Genomic DNA, 21,991 nt, shown 5'->3' with positions numbered 1-21,991 from the left:
GGTGTTGATGGAGTGATGGTGGTGATGGAGTGATAGTGGTGAAGGAGTGATGGTGGTGATGGAGTGATGGTGTTGATGGAGTGATGGTGGTGTTGGAGTGATGATGGTGATGGAGTGATGGTGGTGATGGAGTGATGGTGGTGAAGGAGTAATGGTGGCGATGGAGTGATGGTGGTGATGGAGTGATGATGGTGATGGAGTGATGGTGGTGATGGAGTGATGGTGGTGAAGGAGTGATGGTGGTGATGGAGTGATGGTGGTGATGGAGTATTGATGGTGATGGAGTGATAGTGGTGATGGAGTAATGGTGGTGAAGGGGGAGTGATGGTGGTGATGGAGTGATGGTGGTGATAGAGTGATGCTGGTGATGGAGTGATGGTGGTGATGTAGTGATGGTGGTGAAGGAGTGATAGTGGTGATGGAGTGATGGTGGTGATGGAGTGATGATTATGATGGAGTGATAGTGGTGATGGAGTGATGGTAGTGATGGAGTAATGGTAGTGATGGAGTGTTGATGGTGATAGAGTGATGGTGGTGATGGAGTGTTGATGGTGATGGAGTGATGGTGGTGATGGAGTAATGGTGGTGAAGGGGGAGTGATGGTGGTGATAGTGTGATGGTGGTGATGGAGTGATGGTGGTGATTGAGCGATGGTGATGATGGAATGATGGTGAAGGGGGAGTGATGGTGGTGATGGAGTGATGGTGGTGATGGAGTGATGGTGGTGATAGAGTGATGGTGGTGATGGTGTGATGGTGGTGATGGAGTGATGATAGTGATGGAGTGATGGTGTTGATGGAGCGATGGAGATGAAGGAGTGATGATGGTGATGGAGTGATAGTGGTGATGGAATGATGGTGGTGATGTAGTGATTGTCGTGAAGGAGTGATGGTGGTGATGGAGTGATGGTGATGAAGGAGTGATGGTGGTGAAGGAGTGATGGTGTGATGATGTTGATGGAGTGATGATGGTGATGGAGCGATGGTGGTGAAGGAGTGATAGTGGTGATGGAGTGATGGTGGTGATTGAGCGATGGTGGTGATGGAGTGTGGTGTTGATGGAGTGATGGTGGTGAAGGAGTGATGGTGGTGATGGAGTGATGATGGTGATGGAGTGATGGTGGTGATGGAGTGATGATGGTGATGGAGTGATAGTGGTGATGGAGTGATGGTGTTGATGGAGCGATGGAGGTGAAGGAGTGATGATGGTGATGGAGTGATAGTGGTGATGGAATGATGGTGGTGATGGAGTGATGGTGGTGAAGGAGTGATGGTGGTGATGGAGTGATGGTGATGAAGGAGTGATGGTGGTGAAGGAGTGATGGTGGTGATGGAGTGATGGTGGTGATGGAGTGATGGTGGTGAAGGAGTGACTGTGTGATGATGGTGATGGAGTAATGATGGTGATGGAGTGATGGTGGTGAAGGAGTGATAGTGGTGATGGAGTGATGGTGGTGATGGAGTGATAGTGGTGATGGAGTGATGGTGGTGATGGAGTGACGATGGTGATGGAGTGATGGTGTTGATGGAGTGATGGTGGTGACGGAGTAATAGTGGGGATGTAGTGATGGTGGTGATGGAGTGATGATTGTGATGGAGTGATAGTGGTGATGGAGTGATGGTAGTGATGGAGTAATGGTAGTGATGGAGTGTTGATGGTGATAGAGTGATGGTGGTGATGGAGTGTTGATGGTGATGGAGTGATGGTGGTGATGGAGTAATGGTGGTGAAGGGGGAGTGATGGTGGTGATAGTGTGATGGTGGTGATGGAGTGATGGTGGTGATTGAGCGATGGTGATGATGGAATGATGGTGAAGGGGGAGTGATGGTGGTGATGGAGTGATGGTGGTGATGGAGTGATGGTGGTGATAGAGTGATGGTGGTGATGGTGTGATGGTGGTGATGGAGTGATGATAGTGATGGAGTGATGGTGTTGATGGAGCGATGGAGATGAAGGAGTGATGATGGTGATGGAGTGATAGTGGTGATGGAATGATGGTGGTGATGTAGTGATTGTGGTGAAGGAGTGATGGTGGTGATGGAGTGATGGTGATGAAGGAGTGATGGTGGTGAAGGAGTGATGGTGTGATGATGTTGATGGAGTGATGATGGTGATGGAGCGATGGTGGTGAAGGAGTGATAGTGGTGATGGAGTGATGGTGGTGATTGAGCGATGGTGGTGATGGAGTGTGGTGTTGATGGAGTGATGGTGGTGAAGGAGTGATGGTGGTGATGGAGTGATGATGGTGATGGAGTGATGGTGGTGATGGAGTGATGATGGTGATGGAGTGATAGTGGTGATGGAGTGATGGTGTTGATGGAGCGATGGAGGTGAAGGAGTGATGATGGTGATGGAGTGATAGTGGTGATGGAATGATGGTGGTGATGGAGTGATGGTGGTGAAGGAGTGATGGTGGTGATGGAGTGATGGTGATGAAGGAGTGATGGTGGTGAAGGAGTGATGGTGGTGATGGAGTGATGGTGGTGATGGAGTGATGGTGGTGAAGGAGTGACTGTGTGATGATGGTGATGGAGTAATGATAGTGATGGAGTGATGGTGGTGAAGGAGTGATAGTGGTGATGGAGTGATGGTGGTGATGGAGTGATGGTGTTGATGGAGTGATGGTGGTGTTGGAGTGATGATGGTGATGGAGTGATGGTGGTGATGGAGTGATAGTGGCGATGGAGTAATGGTGGTGAAGGGGGAGTGATGGTGGTGATGGAGCGATTGTGGTGATGGAGTGATGGTGGTGATGGAGTGATGGTGGTGAAAGTGTGATGGTGGTGATGGAGTGATGGTGGTGATGGAGCGCTGGTGGTGAAGGAGTGATAGTGGTGATGGAGTGATGGTGGTGATGGAGTGATGATTGTGATGGAGTGATAGTGGTGATGGAGTGATAGTGGTGATGGAGTGATGGTAGTGATGGAGTAATGGTGGTGATGTAGTGTTGATGCTGATGGAGTGATGGTGGTGATGGAGTGTTGATGGTGATGGAGTGATGGTGGTGAAAGAGTGATGGTGGTGATGGAGTGATGGTGCTGATGGAGCGATGGTGGTGAAGGAGTGATAGTGGTGATGGAGTGATGATTGTGATGGAGTGATAGTGGTGATGGAGTGATAGTGGTGATGGAGTGATGGTAGTGTTGGAGTAATGGTATTGATGGAGTGTTGATGGTGATGGAGTGATGATGGTGATGGAGTGTTGATGGTGATGGAGTGATGGTGGTGATGGAGTAATGGTGGTGAAGGGGGAGTGATGGTGGTGATGGTGTGATGGTGGTGATGGAGTGAAGATAGTGATGGAGTGATAGTGGTGATGGAGTGATGGTGTTGATGGAGCGATGGAGGTGAAGGAGTGATGATGGTGATGGAGTGATAGTGGTGATGGAATGATGGTGGTGATGGAGTGATTGTGGTGAAGGAGTGATGGTGGTGATGGAGTGATGGTGATGAAGGAGTGATGGTGGTGACGGAGTGATGGTGGTGAAGGAGTGATGGTGTGATGATGTTGATGGAGTGATGATGGTGATGGAGCGATGGTGGTGAAGGAGTGATAGTGGTGATGGAGTGATGGTGGTGATTGAGCGATGGTGGTGATGGAGTGTGGTGCTGATGGAGTGATGGTGGTGAAGGAGTGATGGTGGTGATGGAGTGATGATGGTGATGGAGTGATGGTGGTGATGGAGTGATGATGGTTATGGAGTGATAGTGGTGATGGAGTGATGGTGTTGATGGAGCGATGGAGGTGAAGGAGTGATGATGGTGATGGAGTGATAGTGGTGATGGAATGATGGTGGTGATGGAGTGATGGTGGTGAAGGAGTGATGGTGTTGATGGAGCGATGGAGGTGAAGGAGTGATGATGGTGATGGAGTGATGATGATGATGGAGTGATAGTGGTGATGGAATGATGGTGGTGATGGAGCGATGGAGGTGAAGGAGTGATGATGGTGATGGAGTGATAGTGGTGATGGAATGATGGTGGTGATGGAGTGATGGTGGTGATGGAGTGATAGTGGTCTTGGAGTGATGGCGGTGATGGAGTAATGGTGGTGACGGAGTGATAGTGGTGAAGGAGTGATAGTGGTGATGGAGTAATGGTGGTGATGGAGTGATAGTGGTGATGGAGTGATGGTGATGAAGGAGTGATGGTGGTGAAGGAGTGACGGTGGTGAAGGAGTGACTGTGTGATGATGGTGATGGAGTGATGGTGGTGATGGAGTGATGGTGGTGATGGAGTGATGATGGTGATGGAGTGATGGTGGTGATGGAGTGATGATGGTGATGGAGTGATGGTGGTGATGGAGTAATGATGGTGATGGAGTGATGGTGGTGATGGAGTGATGATGGTGATGGAGTGATGGTGGTGATGGAGTGATGATGGTGATGGAGTGATGGTGGTGATGGAGTAATGGTGGTGAAGGAGTGATGGTGGTGATGGAGTGATGGTGGTGATGGAGTGATGGTGGTGATGGAGTAATTGTGTTGAAGGAGTGATGGTGGTGATGGAGTGTTGATGGTGATGGAGTGATAGTGGCGATGGAGTAATGGTGGTGAAGGGGGAGTGATGGTGGTGATGGAGCGATTGTGGTGATGGAGTGATGGTGGTGATGGAGTGATGGTGGTGAAAGTGTGATGGTGGTGATGGAGTGATGGTGGTGATGGAGCGCTGGTGGTGAAGGAGTGATTGTGGTGATGGAGTGATGGTGGTGATGGAGTGATGATTGTGATGGAGTGATAGTGGTGATGGAGTGATAGTGGTGATGGAGTGATGGTAGTAATGGAGTAATGGTGGTGATGGAGTGTTGATGGTGATGGAGTGATGGTGGTGATGGAGTGTTGATGGTGATGGAGTGATGGTGGTGATGGAGTGATGGTGGTGATGGAGTGATGGTGGTGATGGAGTGATGGTGGTGAAAGAGTGATGGTGGTGATGGATTGATGGTGCTGATGGAGCGATGGTGGTGAAGGAGTGATAGTGGTGATGGAGTGATGGTGATGATGGAGTGATGATTGTGATGGAGTGATAGTGGTGATGGAGTGATAGTGGTGATGGAGTGATGGTAGTGATGGAGTAATGGTGGTGATGGAGTGTTGATGGTGATGGAGTGATGATGGTAATGGATTGTTGATGGTGATGGAGTGATGGTGGTGATGGAGTAATGGTGGTGAAGGGGGAGTGATGGTGGTGATGGAGTGATGGTGGTGATTGAGCGATGGTGATGATAGAGTGTGGTGGTGATGGAATGATGGTGGTGAAGGAGTGATGGTGGTGATGGTGTGATGGTGGTGATGGAGTGATGATAGTGATGGAGTGATAGTGGTGATGGAGTGATGGTGTTGATGGAGCGATGGAGGTGAAGGAGTGATGATGGTGATGGAGTGATAGTGGTGATGGAATGATGGTGGTGATGGAGTGATTGTGGTGAAGGAGTGATGGTGGTGATGGAGTGCTGGTGATGAAGGAGTGATGGTGGTGATGGAGTGATGGTGGTGAAGGAGTGATGGTGGTGAAGGAGTGATGGTGTGATGATGTTGATGGAGTGATGATGGTGATGGAGCGATGGTGGTGAAGGAGTGATAGTGGTGATGGAGTGATGGTGGTGATGGAGTGTGGTGGTGATGGAGTGATGGTGGTGAAGGAGTGATAGTGGTGATTGAGTGATGATGGTAATGGAGTGATGGTGGTGATGGAGTGATGATGGTGATGGAGTGATAGTGGTGATGGAGTGATGGTGTTGATGGAGCGATGGAGGTGAAGGAGTGATGATGGTGATGGAGTGATAGTGGTGTTGGAATGATGGTGGTGATGGAGTGATGGTGGTGAAGGAGTGATGGTGGTGATGGAGTGATGGTGGTGATGGAGTGATGGTGATGAAGGAGTGATAGTGGTGATGGAGTGATGGTGGTGAAGGAGTGATGGTGGTGAAGGAGTGATGGTGGTGATGGAGTGATGGTGGTGATGGAGCGATGGTGGTGATGGAGCGATGGTGGTGATGGAGTGATGGTGACGAAGGAGTGATGGTGGTGATGGAGTGATGGTGGTGAAGGAGTGATGGTGGTGAAGGAGTGATGGTGGTGAAGGAGTGACGGTGGTGATGGAGTGATAGTGGTGATGGAGTGATAGTGGTGATGGAGTGATGGTGGTGATAGAGTAATGATGGTGATGGAGTGATGGTGGTGATGGAGTGATGATGGTGAAGGAGTAATGATGGTGATGGAGTGATGCTGTTGATGGTGTGATGGTGGTGAAGGAGTAATGGTGGGGATGGAGTGATGGTGTTGATGGAGTGATGGTGGTGATGGAGTGATGATGGTGATGGAGTGATGGTGGTGATGGAGTGATGATGGTGATGGAGTGATGCTGTTGATGGTGTGATGGTGGTGAAGGAATAATGGTGGTGATGGAGTGATGGTGGTGATGGAGTGATGATGGTGATGGAGTGATGGTGGTGATGGAGTGATGATGGTGATGGAGTGATAGTGGTGATGGAATAATGGTGGTGAAGGATTAATAGTGGTGATGGAGTGATGGTGGTGATGGAATGCTGATGGTGATGGAGTGATGGTGGTGATGGAGTAATGGTGGTGAAGGAGTGATAGTGGTGATGGAGTGATGATGGTGATGGAGTGATGGTGGTGATGGAGTAATGGTGGTGAAGGAGGAGTGATGGTGGTGATGGAGTGATAGTGGTGATGGAGTGACGGTGGTGATGGAGTAATGGTGGTGAAGGGGTGATGGTGGTGATGGTGGTGATGGAGTGATGGTCGTGAAGGAGTAATGGTGGGGATGGAGTGATGATGGTGATGGAGTGATGATGGTGATAGAGTGATGGTGGTGATGGAGTGATGATGGTGATGGAGTAATGGTGGTGAAGGAGTGATGGTGGTGATGGAGTGATGATGGTGATGGAGTAATGGTGGTGAAGGAGCGATGATGGTGATGGAGTGATGGTGGTGAAGGAGTGATGGTGGTGAAGGAGTAATGGTGGTGAAGGAGTGATGGTGCTGATGGAGTGATGGTGGTGATGGAGTAATGGTGGTGAAGTAGTGACGGTAGTGATGGAGTGATGATGTTGATGGAGTGATGGTGGTGATGGAGTAATGGTGGTGAAGGAGGAGTGATGGTGGTGATGGAGTGATGGTGGTGATGGAGTGATGGTGGTGATGGAGTGATGGTGGTGATGGAGTGATGATGGTGTTGGAGTGATTGTGGTGATGGAGTGATGGTGGTGAAGGAGTGATGGTGGTGATGGAGTGATGGTGATGAAGGAGTGATGGTGGTGATGGAGTGATGGTGGTGAAGGAGTGATGGTGGTGAAGGAGTGATGGTGTGATGATGGTGATGGAGTGATGATGGTGATGGAACGATGGTGGTGAAGGAGTGATAGTGGTAATGGAGTGATGGTGGCGATGGAGTGATGGTGCTGATGGAGTGATAGTGGTGATGGAGTGATGGTGGAAATGGAGTGATGGTGGTGATGGAGCGATGGTGGTGATGGAGTGATAGTGGTGATGGAGTGATGGTGGTGATGGAGTAATGGTGGTGGAGGAGTAATGGTGGTGATGGAGCGATGGTGGTGATGGAGTGATGGTGGTGAAAGAGTGATGGTGGTGATGGAGCGATTGTGGTGATGGAGTGATGGTGGTGATGGAGTGATGGTGGTGAAGGAGTGATGGTTGTGATGGAGTGATGGTGGTGATGGAGCGATGGTGGTGAAGAAGTGAAAGTGGTGATGGAGTGATGATGGTGATGAAGTGATGGTGGTGATGGAGTAATGGTGGTGAAGGAGGAGTGATGGTGGTGATGGAGTGATGGTGGTGATGGAGTGATGGTGGTGATTGAGCGATGGTGGTGATGGAGTGTGGTGGTGATGGAGTGATGCTGGTGAAGGAGTGATGGTGGTGATGGAGTGATGGTGGTGATGGAGTGATGATGTTGTTGGAGTGATTGTGGTGATGGAGTGATGGTGGTGAAGGAGTGATGGTGGTGATGGAGTGATGGTGGTGAAAGTGTGATGGTGGTGATGGAGTGATGGTGGTGATGGAGCGCTGGTGGTGAAGGAGTGATTGTGGTGATGGAGTGATGGTGGTGATGGAGTGATGATTGTGATGGAGTGATAGTGGTGATGGAGTGATAGTGGTGATGGAGTGATGGTAGTAATGGAGTAATGGTGGTGATGGAGTGTTGATGGTGATGGAGTGATGGTGGTGATGGAGTGTTGATGGTGATGGAGTGATGGTGGTGATGGAGTGATGGTGGTGATGGAGTGATGGTGGTGATGGAGTGATGGTGGTGAAAGAGTGATGGTGGTGATGGATTGATGGTGCTGATGGAGCGATGGTGGTGAAGGAGTGATAGTGGTGATGGAGTGATGGTGATGATGGAGTGATGATTGTGATGGAGTGATAGTGGTGATGGAGTGATAGTGGTGATGGAGTGATTGTAGTGATGGAGTAATGGTGGTGATGGAGTGTTGATGGTGATGGAGTGATGATGGTAATGGATTGTTGATGGTGATGGAGTGATGGTGGTGATGGAGTAATGGTGGTGAAGGGGGAGTGATGGTGGTGATGGAGTGATGGTGGTGATGGAGTGATGGTGGTGATTGAGCGATGGTGATGATAGAGTGTGGTGGTGATGGAATGATGGTGGTGAAGGAGTGATGGTGGTGATGGTGTGATGGTGGTGATGGAGTGATGATAGTGATGGAGTGATAGTGGTGATGGAGTGATGGTGTTGATGGAGCGATGGAGGTGAAGGAGTGATGATGGTGATGGAGTGATAGTGGTGATGGAATGATGGTGGTGATGGAGTGATTGTGGTGAAGGAGTGATGGTGGTGATGGAGTGCTGGTGATGAAGGAGTGATGGTGGTGATGGAGTGATGGTGGTGAAGGAGTGATGGTGGTGAAGGAGTGATGGTGTGATGATGTTGATGGAGTGATGATGGTGATGGAGCGATGGTGGTGAAGGAGTGATAGTGGTGATGGAGTGATGGTGGTGATGGAGTGTGGTGGTGATGGAGTGATGGTGGTGAAGGAGTGATAGTGGTGATTGAGTGATGATGGTAATGGAGTGATGGTGGTGATGGAGTGATGATGGTGATGGAGTGATAGTGGTGATGGAGTGATGGTGTTGATGGAGCGATGGAGGTGAAGGAGTGATGATGGTGATGGAGTGATAGTGGTGTTGGAATGATGGTGGTGATGGAGTGATGGTGGTGAAGGAGTGATGGTGGTGATGGAGTGATGGTGGTGATGGAGTGATGGTGATGAAGGAGTGATAGTGGTGATGGAGTGATGGTGGTGAAGGAGTGATGGTGGTGAAGGAGTGATGGTGGTGATGGAGTGATGGTGGTGATGGAGCGATGGTGGTGATGGAGCGATGGTGGTGATGGAGTGATGGTGACGAAGGAGTGATGGTGGTGATGGAGTGATGGTGGTGAAGGAGTGATGGTGGTGAAGGAGTGATGGTGGTGAAGGAGTGACGGTGGTGATGGAGTGATAGTGGTGATGGAGTGATAGTGGTGATGGAGTGATGGTGGTGATAGAGTAATGATGGTGATGGAGTGATGGTGGTGATGGAGTGATGATGGTGAAGGAGTAATGATGGTGATGGAGTGATGCTGTTGATGGTGTGATGGTGGTGAAGGAGTAATGGTGGGGATGGAGTGATGGTGTTGATGGAGTGATGGTGGTGATGGAGTGATGATGGTGATGGAGTGATGGTGGTGATGGAGTGATGATGGTGATGGAGTGATGCTGTTGATGGTGTGATGGTGGTGAAGGAATAATGGTGGTGATGGAGTGATGGTGGTGATGGAGTGATGATGGTGATGGAGTGATGGTGGTGATGGAGTGATGATGGTGATGGAGTGATAGTGGTGATGGAATAATGGTGGTGAAGGATTAATAGTGGTGATGGAGTGATGGTGGTGATGGAATGCTGATGGTGATGGAGTGATGGTGGTGATGGAGTAATGGTGGTGAAGGAGTGATAGTGGTGATGGAGTGATGATGGTGATGGAGTGATGGTGGTGATGGAGTAATGGTGGTGAAGGAGGAGTGATGGTGGTGATGGAGTGATAGTGGTGATGGAGTGACGGTGGTGATGGAGTAATGGTGGTGAAGGGGTGATGGTGGTGATGGTGGTGATGGAGTGATGGTCGTGAAGGAGTAATGGTGGGGATGGAGTGATGATGGTGATGGAGTGATGATGGTGATAGAGTGATGGTGGTGATGGAGTGATGATGGTGATGGAGTAATGGTGGTGAAGGAGTGATGGTGGTGATGGAGTGATGATGGTGATGGAGTAATGGTGGTGAAGGAGCGATGATGGTGATGGAGTGATGGTGGTGAAGGAGTGATGGTGGTGAAGGAGTAATGGTGGTGAAGGAGTGATGGTGCTGATGGAGTGATGGTGGTGATGGAGTAATGGTGGTGAAGTAGTGACGGTAGTGATGGAGTGATGATGTTGATGGAGTGATGGTGGTGATGGAGTAATGGTGGTGAAGGAGGAGTGATGGTGGTGATGGAGTGATGGTGGTGATGGAGTGATGGTGGTGATGGAGTGATGGTGGTGATGGAGTGATGATGGTGTTGGAGTGATTGTGGTGATGGAGTGATGGTGGTGAAGGAGTGATGGTGGTGATGGAGTGATGGTGATGAAGGAGTGATGGTGGTGATGGAGTGATGGTGGTGAAGGAGTGATGGTGGTGAAGGAGTGATGGTGTGATGATGGTGATGGAGTGATGATGGTGATGGAACGATGGTGGTGAAGGAGTGATAGTGGTAATGGAGTGATGGTGGCGATGGAGTGATGGTGCTGATGGAGTGATAGTGGTGATGGAGTGATGGTGGAAATGGAGTGATGGTGGTGATGGAGCGATGGTGGTGATGGAGTGATAGTGGTGATGGAGTGATGGTGGTGATGGAGTAATGGTGGTGGAGGAGTAATGGTGGTGATGGAGCGATGGTGGTGATGGAGTGATGGTGGTGAAAGAGTGATGGTGGTGATGGAGCGATTGTGGTGATGGAGTGATGGTGGTGATGGAGTGATGGTGGTGAAGGAGTGATGGTTGTGATGGAGTGATGGTGGTGATGGAGCGATGGTGGTGAAGAAGTGAAAGTGGTGATGGAGTGATGATGGTGATGATGTGATGGTGGTGATGGAGTAATGGTGGTGAAGGAGGAGTGATGGTGGTGATGGAGTGATGGTGGTGATGGAGTGATGGTGGTGATTGAGCGATGGTGGTGATGGAGTGTGGTGGTGATGGAGTGATGCTGGTGAAGGAGTGATGGTGGTGATGGAGTGATGGTGGTGATGGAGTGATGATGTTGTTGGAGTGATTGTGGTGATGGAGTGATGGTGGTGAAGGAGTGATGGTGGTGATGGAGTGATGGTGATGAAGGAGTGATGGTGGTGATGGAGTGATGGTGGTGAAGGAGTGATGGTGGTGATGGAGTGATGGCGATGAAGGAGTGATGGTGGTGATGGAGCGATGGTGGTGATGGAGTGATGATGGTGATGGAGTGATGGTGGTGAAGGAGTGATGGTGGTGAAGGAGTGATGGTGTGATGATGTTGATGGAGTGATGGTGGTGATGGAGTGATGGTGGTAATGGAGTGATTGTGGTGATGGAGTGATGATGGTGATGGAGTGATGGTGGTGAAGGAGTGATGGTGGTGAAGGAGTGATGGTGTGATGATGTTGATGGAGTGATGGTGGTGATGGAGTGATGGTGGTAATGGAGTGATAGTGGTGATGGAGTGATGGTGGAGATGGAGTGATGGTGGTGAAGGAGTGATAGTGGTGATGGAGTGATGATGGTGATGGCGTGATGGTGGTGATGGAGTAATGGTGGTGAAGGAGGGATGGTTGTGATTGAACGATGGTGGTGATGGAGTGTGGTGGTGATGGAGTGATGGTGGTGATGGAGTGATGATGGTGATGGAGTGATGGTGGTGATTGGAGTGATGGTGGTGATTGGAGTGATGGTGGTAAAGGAGTAACAGTGGTGTTGGAGTGATGGTGGTGATGGAGTGATAGTGGTGATGGAGTGATGGTGGTGAAGGAGTAATAGTGGTGAGGGAGTGATGGTGGTGATTGAGTGATAGTGGTGATGTAGTGATGGTGGTGATGGAGTGATGGTGGTGATGGAGTGATGATGGTGATGGAGTGATGGTGTTGATGGAGTGATGGTGGTGACGGAGAAATAGTGGGGATGTAGTGATGGTGGTGATGGAGTGATGGTGGTGAAGGATTAATAGTGGTGATTGAGTGATGGTGGTGATGGAAGAATGGTGGTGATGGAGTGATGGTGGTGATGGAGTGATGGTGGTGATGGAGTGATAGTGGTGAAGGAGTGATGATGGTGATGGAGTGATGGTGTTGATGGAGTGATGGTGGTGATGGAGTGATGATGGTGATGGAGTGATGGTGGTGATGGAGTGATGGTGTTGATGGTGTGATGGTGTTGATGGTGTGATGATGGTGATGGAGTGATCGTGATGATGGAGTGATGATGGTGATGGAGTGATGCTGTTGATGGAGTGATGGTGGTGAAGGAGTAATGGTGTGGATGGAGTGATGATGGTGATGGAGTGATGGTGGTGATGGAGTGATGGTGGTAATGGAGTGATAGTGGTGAAGGAGTGATGGTGGTGATGGTTTGATGGTGGTGATGGTTTGATGGTGATGATGGAGTGATAGTGGTGATGGAGTGATGGTGGTGATGGAATGATAGTGGTGATGGAGTGATAGTGGTGATGGTTTGATGGTGGTGATAGTTTGATGGTGATGATGGAGTGATAGTGGTGATGGAGTGATGGTGGTGATGGAGTGATAGTGGTGATGGAGTGATAGTGGTGTTGGAGTGATGGTGGTGATGGTTTGATGGTGATGATGGTTTGATGGTGATGATGGAGTGATGATGGTGATGGAGTGATGGTGGTGAAGGTGTAATAGTGGTGATGGAGTGATGGTAGTGATGGAGTGATGGTGTTGATGGAGTAATGGTGGTGATGGAGTGATGGTGGTGATGGAGTGATGGTGGTAATGGAGTGATAGTGGTGAAGGAGTGATGGTGGTGATGGTTTGATGGTGGTGATGGTTTGATGGTGATGATGGAGTGATAGTGGTGATGGAGTGATGGTGGTGATGGAGTGATAGTGGTGATGGAGTGATAGTGGTGTTGGAGTGATGGTGGTGATGGTTTGATGGTGATGATGGTTTGATGGTGATGATGGAGTGATGATGGTGATGGAGTGATGGTGGTAAAGGTGTAATAGTGGTGATGGAGTGATGGTAGTGATGGAGTGATGGTGTTGATGGAGTAATGGTGGTGATGGAGTGATGGTGGTGAAGAAGTGATGGTTGTGAAGGAGTGATGGTGGTGATGGAGTGATGGTGGTAATGGAATGATGGTGGTGAAGGTATCATTGTCAGTGATGAACTGGCTCAGGACTGACCGATGGACTCTCTTCAAGTTGTATATTTCTTTCTTTTCCCTTATTCATAAATTATTCAAAATGGCACCACATCGTGGTGATGCAAGAAAGCTTTTCACTCTCATTTATTGTATTCTTACTTAAAATACATGCAGCAATAAAGTCAAAATAAAATCAAACAGCGCAATGTGGGAAACCAGCCAGCAATGCTTATATAAAAAGGTATAATTTTCATTGTTTCTTCTGTCACGAACCACAATGGTTTTGTTTCCTGAACAATTGCAAAATGCTGCAGCCTATCTCAGTAAACCATGAGATGCAAGGTCCAGATATTGTTGTCGGGTTTACATCATGCCACAGAAACTGAGTTAAATTAGGGAGAAGCCTGGGGAAGCTGGAGAGACATCGATACTTTCTCAGTGACCAGTTCAGGGCCGGCCCCAGAGGAGACAGGAAAATATAGTCAGGGATCTGCCTGGGTTCATCTCTCAGAAATAGAGTCTCACCAGATACACTGCCAGCTGAATACAGACCAAACATTCCCCTTCCCTGACCATCAACCACCACCCCAGCCCAACCACATCCCAGACCTTGATCAGATGGGCCAATGGGCCCAGGAGTGACAGGTGGGGTTTAATTTAAATAAATGTGAGCTGCTACATTTTGGAAGAGCAAATTAGAGCAGGATTTATACACTTAATGGTAAGGACCTGGGGAGTATTTTCAAAAAGAGTGGCGCTGGAAAAGCACAGCAGGTCAGGCAGCACTGAGACAGTGGCCCAGTGCTCCATCTCCTACCATGACTTTGTCTAGCCCACAAGAGTGCACTGGGCTGAGGGATCTGAGCTTCAGGATAGAGACAGAGTCAGCCATACTCTGGAGAACCATCGTGGTTTTCCTACAGTGTGGGGTCAGGCCAGTTGGCCCACTGAGTCCACACCAACCCTCCAAATACTATCCCACCCAGACCCAACCCCTTATCCAATTCCTGTAACCCTGCATTCCTCACGGCTCACCCACCTAGCCTACACATCCCTGAACACTACAGGCAATTTCCCATTGCCAATCCACTGCACATCTTTGGATTGTGGGAGGAGACCGGAGCACCTGGAGGAAACCCACGCAGACACAGGGAGCATGTGCAAGCTCCACACAGACAGTCACCTTACAAGCCTTAAGCTAAAGTAATTGGAGAGCTGGCAGTATTTTGGAACAAATCGGAATAAAAATTTTATTTTCAAAGTGGAGATTAGAATGTTAAGAAAAATCTCCAGGTTGTGTGAGTGGAAATTCAGTTAGTGGGAGTCAGTGTGGCGTGAGAGAGAGCTGAAACCTCCTCCAGCTCTCTGGAGAAGTGTCTTTCCAAAGGGGAAGTGCAGGGACACAGCAAGCAGTGAGTTTGACAAAATGCCATGACAGATGTCCGTTGACGGGGCTGACTCAGAGCTTTGGTGGCGGCTCACATATCTCCCTGAGAATGTACAAGGTAGTTACTGAAGATCAGAAAACAAGATTATTTAACACTTAATTACATAAGTGGAGGGGGAAACCCCTGAGATAGAGTCATAGAGATGTACAGCACAGAAACAAACCCTTTTGTCTAACTCGTCCAGGCAAACCAGATATCCCAACTCAATCTAGTCCCATTTGCCAGCACTTGGCCCATATCCCTCCAAACCCTTCCTGTTCATATACCCATCCAGATGCTTTTTAAAAGTTATAATTGTAACAGCCTCCACCACTTCCTCTGGCAGCTCGTTCCACATACGCACCACCCTCTGTGTGAAACTGTTGCCCCTTAGGTCCCTTTTATATCTTTCCCCTCTCACCCTATACTTATGCCCTCTAGTTCTGGACACCGCACCCCAGGGAAAAGGCCTTGTCCATTTACCCTATCCATGCCCCTCATGATTTTGTAAACCTCTATAAGGTCACCCCTCAGCCTCCAACGCTCCAGGGAAAACAACCCCAGCCTGTTCAGCCTCTCCCTATAACTTAAATCCTCCAACCCTGGCAACATCCTTGTAAATCTTTTCTGAACCCTTTCAAATTTCACAACATCCTTCTGATGCGAAGGAGGCCAGACTGAACACAGTTTTCCAAAAGATGGCCTAAGCAATGATCTGTACAACCGCGACATGACCTCCCAACTCCTGTACCATTCCTGACGAAGAGCTAATGCCTGAAACGTGGACTCTCCCATTCCTCGAGTGTTGGCTGACCCACTGTGCTTTGACTCTCCAACATCTACAGTCCTTCCTTTCTGCTGTGGAGTGCTACTGAACAAAGAGACCTTGAGGTGCAGGTTCACAGCTCCTTGAAAGTGGAGTCGCAGGTAGATAGGATAGTGAAGAAGGCGTTTGGTATGCTTTCCTTTATTGGTCAGAGTATTGAGTACAGGGGTTGGGAGGTCACATTGCGGCTGTACAGGACATTGGTTAGGGCGCTTCTGGAATATTGTGTGGGGTTTGCACATTCTCCCCGTGTCTGCGTGGGTTTCCTCTGGGAGCTCCGGTTTCCTCCCACAGTCCAAAGATGTGCAAGTTAGGGTGGATTGGCCATGGGAAATTGCCCCATAGTGTCTAGGGATGTACAGGCTAGGTGGGTGAGTTAAGGGAAATGCAGAGTTATAGGGATAGGGTGGGGGGGTGGGGCTGGGTGGAATGCTGTTTGGAGGGTTGGTGTGGACTCAATGCCCCAGAGGTTAGGAAAACCATGATGGTTCTCCAGAGTATGTCTGACTCTGTCTCTATCCTGAAACTGAGATCCCTCAGCCCAGTGCACTCTGATGGGCTAGACATGGTTATGGTAGGAGGTGGAGCACTGGCCCACTGTCCCAGTGCAAGACTGAGAGAAGGAGTGATTTCTTCACTCAGAGCCTGGTGAAGTTTTGGAATTCTCTTCCCCAGAGAGGGATCAATGTTCTGTTGCTGAGATTGATAGATTTGTGAGTACCACAAAGATTAAGGGCCCTGGGGAGAGAGTGGGATGGTGGTGATATGGACAAGTGAGCAAACACTTGCAGATGGGGAACAGGTGAAGTTCCATGTCTTGGCAGGAGGAGTAGAAGATCAGACTCACTGGGAGGACTGGCCTACATTGGCTCCTGTTACTATGGTATCACAGTAGAAGATCATCCGTGGTCCTGGAAAATAGTGGAATCAGCCCAATGGGCTGAATAATCTCCTCCTGTTTTTCTAGACATTTTAACTGGGGAAAGATGGGGAATACAGTCCCACAGAAATTAACAGAGAATGATTCTGTCAAAGAAATAGATGAATGTTTCTTTGGCGTATGTTGAGGAAAGTGAATTGTCTTTAAGTTCCAGTGATTTACAGAGAGCTAGTTGATTATATGCTGTCGATTAAAGGTTTGGAAATTGTCTTTTATTGCCTCTTGCCACTTCCTTCAATCTATTTGATTTTGTTTTGAGTTTCATATCTCCTCCATCTCAAAGGGTGGAGGGGTTAGCTTTTTAATCAACAATTTGTGGTGCACGGACATTGCAACCCTGGGCAGCCATTGCTCCCCAAACCTTGAACTCCTCACCATCAAATGCTGCCCCTTCTATCTATCACGGGAATTTCCCGCTGCTACACTAACTGCTGGGTTCATGCTGACACAAGCAAAGGTTGAGGAAGTTCTGGATGTGCTGTACTCACCCACTAACACCCTGGAGATGGAATACCTGAGGCCCTGTTATTGTAAGCAGCGACTTCAATCCAGCCAACCTAAAGAAGGTGTTGCCCAAGTACCACTAGAACATTACCTGCCCCACAAGGGGCCCGAACATTTTAGACCACTGCGACACCACTGTGAAAGATGCCTACCGCTCCATCCCCCCCACCCTCATTTCGGAAACTCTGACCATAATGCAGTGTTTCTTCTCCTTGCTTACAGGCAAAAGCTCAAGCAGGAGATTCCCCCTCGCAGATACAGGTCCAGTGAAGGTCGGATGTGGCAGAGGATCAACTCTGGTGCTGTCTGGAATCAGCTGATTGGGGCCATGTTCAAACAGTCCGCAAAACCAAGGAACCCACTATTGACTTTCGGTGGGATGTTACTCGTGCCCCCTACACATTAACAGCACAGAGGTAGAACAAGTGGAGAGTGTCAAGCTCCTGGGAGTGGTCATCCACAACAAGCTTTCTTGGACTCTTCATGTGGACACACTGGTTACAAAGGCCCAACAACGTCTCTTCTTCGTCAGGCAGCTGAGGAAATTTGGCATGACGGTGAATACCCTTGCCAACATTTATAGGTGCACCGAGAGCATTCTGTCTGGATGTATCACCACCTGGTATGGCAACTGTACCATTCAATATCGGAGACGGTTACAGAGAGTGGTGAACTCGGCTCAGACAATCACGAAGGCCAACCTCCCATCTATAGAATCCATCTACCAGGGCCGCGGTCAAGGAAAGGCCGCCAGCATTCTCAAGGATCCATCCCACCCTGGCAATGTTTTTCTACAACCTCTACCATCGGGGAGAAGGTACAGAAGCCTGAACACACACACCAGCCGGTTTCAGAACAGTTTCTACCCGACTGTTGTTAGAATACGGAATGGACTCACAAACTCCTAACATTCGCCCGTACCTGTGTTTTTGTTTTTGCTGCTGTTTACCTGTTATTTACTTATCCACGCTACTTAACTCTGGGATCTGCCTGTTTTGCTCTCAAAACAAAGCTTTTCACTGTGCCTCGGTACACTGGACAATAAATTCAGTTCAATTCAATTCTTCTGCAATCTTGAGCGTTTTCATATAAACTCCAACTAGATCTAAGCTCAGTCAAGAACCTCTGGTTAATTTATATAAACACCAGCAGAGAACTGTACCTTGAAACTGCTGTCATTGAACTTAAACATGAAATGAAACAATCATAAACCTTGCATTTATTAAAAAAACACACAATTTTCAACTCACAATCCTCCAAAACACTTAATAATCAATAAAATCTATTTGTTTAAAAGTCTTACCTCAATGAAGGAACCAGGTAATGATAACTTGACTCAAAATGTGCCCTCTGTCTCTCTCCCAATGCCTCCCCTTCTCAATCTTCCAGTTTCTCTCTCCCTCCTAATCACTGTGTCATGCTCTGTGTGTCAGCCTCTCTCTGTGTCTCCAACAATCTGAGTCAGATTTTTTAAAGCTACTATTTCAGTCCTCACTGGGTTAAAATGAGACAGGAAGTGGGTTTACTTTCAAACAAAACTTTTTTAAAAATGTATTTTCCCAGCTGTGTACTGTTCAGACTGAGACACCAAAGTTAGCTGTTTGAAATGAGTTTTATCTGTGACCGAGTCAGCTGTAGCAGCAGTGATGAACTTAACCGAAGGTAACGTTCAGAACCTTATAAGCTCAAGACACTTCACACACACGCACACACACTTCCCAAACTTGTCAATTTCCTGTCCAATTTGGTGAAAAACTGCTTGTTCGTTTCTGACAAATAAAATCACTAGCCACAGCTTTCACTGTCTCAGTAACAGACTGTGCACGCGAATCATAATGAACTGACTGGATCTAGATCCTGAAACCATTACTAACACAAGGCTTCACAGTTCATACCTCGTCCACAAATATTGTAGATTGGAGAGAGAAAGAGAGAGAGGTGGGGGGATAGAGAGGTGGAGGGGGGAACAGAGAGGTGGAGAGGAGGGAGAGAGAGGCAGTGAGGGGAAGTGAGAGAGAGGCAGAGGGGAGAAAGAAAGAGGTGTGGGAAGAGAGAGAGAGGCAGTGAGGGGAAGTGAGAGAGAAGCGAGGGGGTGAGAGAGAGGTGCGGTGAGAGAGAGAGGCGGGGGGCAAGAGAGAGGCAAGGGGGTGAGAGAGAGGCAGAGGGGGAGAGACAGAGGCAAAGAGAGGAGACAGGCGGAGGGGAAGGGGGAGAGACAGGTGGGAGGAAAGAGAGCGAGGCAGAGGCTGAGGCAGGGGAGGGGGAGAGAGAGAGGCAGGGGAGAGTCAGAGGTAGGGAAGAGAAAGGGAAACAGAGGGGGGAGACAGAGGTCGGGCGAGGGAGAGAGAGAGAGAGACAGAGGGGAGAGACAGAGGTCGGGTGAGAGAGAGAGAGAGAGGGCAGAGACAGAGGTGGGGGGAAGAGAGAGAGAGAGAGACAGAGGGGAGAGACAGAGGTGGGGCGAGAGAGAGAGCGAGAGACAGAGGGGAGAGACAGAGGTCGGGTGAGAGAGAGAGCGAGAGACAGAGGTCGGGTGAGAGAGAGAGAGGGGAGAGACAGAGGTGGGAGGGAGAGAGAGGCGGGGGAGAGAGACAGAGAGGGAGGAAAGAGAGGCAGAGAGGGGAGAGTGAAGCAGAGAGAAGGAGAGAGAAGTAGACGGGGAGAGGGACAGAGAGGGGGAGAGAGAGGCTGAGGGGGAGAGTGAGACAGAGAGGAGCAGAGATAGGTGGCAGGTGCAAGAAACAGAGAGGGGGAGAGATAGGCAGAAAGTGACGTGCAGAGAAAGGGAGTCAGAGACATGGGGAGAGAGAGGCAGATGGAAGGAGAGAGGCAGAGAGACGGAGAGAGAGAAAAAGAGTAACAGAGACAGATAGAGGCAGAGAAATGAAGAGGGAGAAAGGTGAAAAGAGAGAGAGGCAGCAAGATAGAGGTAGAGAGGGGGAGATGGAGAGAGGGGCAAAGAGATAGCGGGAGAGAATGCATCAGAGAGATCGAGGGAGAGTGACCGTTAGAGGGAGAGAGAGAGGGAGAGAGAGAGAGAGATAGAGGGAGAGAGAGAGAGAGGCCGAATGTTTTAAAGAGGGAATCCCAGTGCTCAGAGACAAGGTAGCTGAAGGCAGGGCTACCAATAGGAGAGTGACTGGCCAAGAGGCTGGGATTCGAGAGGTACATGCAGGTAACTGGCAGATTGTCATACCCAGATTTCACAGTGTGCTGGCCTGGGGCCAATATTTATCCCTCAACCAACATCACTGCAGCAGGTTTTATTGTCACTGTTTGTGGGATCTTGCTGTGCACAGTCTGGCTGCTCTGTTTTCTGCATCACTGCAGTGACTGTGCTGTTAGAAAGACTGTAATCGACTTTGGGATCTTGAGAATGACATCGGCGCTGCAAGGAATGAAACAATAAGCAAAAAAGATTTACAAGGATGTTGCCAGGGTCGGAGGGTTTGAGCTACAGGGAGAGGCTGAACAGGCTGGGGCTGTTTTCCCTGGAGCGTCGGAGGCTGAGGGGTGACCTTATAGAGGTTTATGAAATCATGAAGAGCATGGATAGGGTAAGTAGACAAGGTCTTTTCTCCAGGGTGGGGGAGAACTCAAGGGCACAGATTTACAGTGAGAGGGAAAAGATTTAAAAGTGACCTAAGGAGTAACATTTTCACGCAGAGGGTGGTACGTATATGGAATGAGTTGCCAGAGGAAGTGGTGGAGGCTGGTACAATTGCAACATTTAAGAGGCATCTGGATAAATAAATAGATAGGAAGGTTTAGAGGGATATGGACCAAACCAAGGCAAATGGGACGACAGCAGTTTATGAAACCTGCTCAGCATGGACGAGCTGGGCCAAAGGGTCTGTTTCTATGCTGTATGACTCTGTGACTCGATGGATTAACTGAGGGTCACCGTGCCTCAGACAGGGGGAAGGGGTTAAGAAGGAGACTCCTTCAAACTAACCTCAGCTGGTACGGGAATTGAACTCATGGGGTTGGTATTGCTCTCCATTGCAATGCAACTGTGCAGCCAACTGAGCCGTCCACCACCCCCACCCCACCACCCCAACCTCCCCACCGTACCCACCCCCCACCCTCCGAAAGGAACTATGTAAATGCACTTTGTTCCTTCTGGAGATTTCAGTCCAGAGGGCAAGGCCGGCTCCTATTGCAGCAATTCTTGTGGCTGAGAGGATCAGTGGAACACTCCATCTCCCACATCCCATCCAGTCCATCCCCAGGCTCCTACCAGCCCTGCCAGACTCTCACCTTCCTCCCCTATCCCCCAGATCCTGTGGTCAACCTCCTCCATCCCACCCCTCAGCCTTGCACTGCCCTGCTATCCCACTGACCCCAATGCTGGACGGGAATAGCGACATTGCAATACAGTTCCCTCACTCTCTGACTTGGCATATTCCCAGCTGTGTCCATGGTCTCCACATGAATATTAGATCCAACAACAAGGTTAACTCTGCAGAATTGTATGCTCATGATTAACTTTATCCTGGGCAAGATGTATCCAGCTTTGAGATCTCTGTGCCATCCAGAGAACTCAACACAGGACTGCACGGTGGCTCAGTGGTTAGCACTGCTGCCTCACAGCGCCAGGGTGCCAGGTTCGATTCCAGCCTCGGGCGACTATCTGTGTGGAGTTTGCACGTTCTCCCTGTGTCTGCGTGGGTTTCCTCGCACAATCCAAAGTTCTGCAGATTAGGTGAATTGGCCGTGCTAAATTACCTATAGTGTAAGGTTCAATAGTCAGAGGGAAATGAGTCTGGATGGGTTACTCTTCGGGGAGTCGGTGGGGACTTGTTGGGCCAAATGGCCTGTTTCCGCACTGAAGGAAATCTAATCTTAAAAAACAATCCTGCC

The 21,991-nt window shown here is 49.2% G+C and overlaps 1 protein-coding gene across 1 annotated transcript in view; it reads right to left on the bottom strand.

The window, feature by feature from the left end:
* The window catches only part of LOC122553337 (putative G protein-coupled receptor 132), a 162,476-nt gene extending 143,951 nt beyond the window's left edge, over positions 1 to 18,525 (bottom strand). The window contains exon 1 of the mRNA XM_043696909.2: positions 18,432 to 18,525. The gene's annotated coding sequence lies outside the window, so the exon portion shown is untranslated. The remainder of the gene's footprint in view (positions 1 to 18,431) is intronic.
* Between the last annotated feature and the right edge of the window lie 3,466 nt (positions 18,526 to 21,991).

The sequence above is a fragment of the Chiloscyllium plagiosum genome, unplaced genomic scaffold, assembly GCF_037043375.1.
Source record: "Chiloscyllium plagiosum isolate Xiang-an unplaced genomic scaffold, Cpla_swu_hap1 HiC_scaffold_8, whole genome shotgun sequence".
Classification (NCBI taxonomy): Eukaryota; Metazoa; Chordata; class Chondrichthyes; order Orectolobiformes; family Hemiscylliidae; genus Chiloscyllium; species Chiloscyllium plagiosum.
Note: the sequence above shows the minus strand (reverse complement) of the source record. Positions and strands in the feature narration are given on the sequence as shown.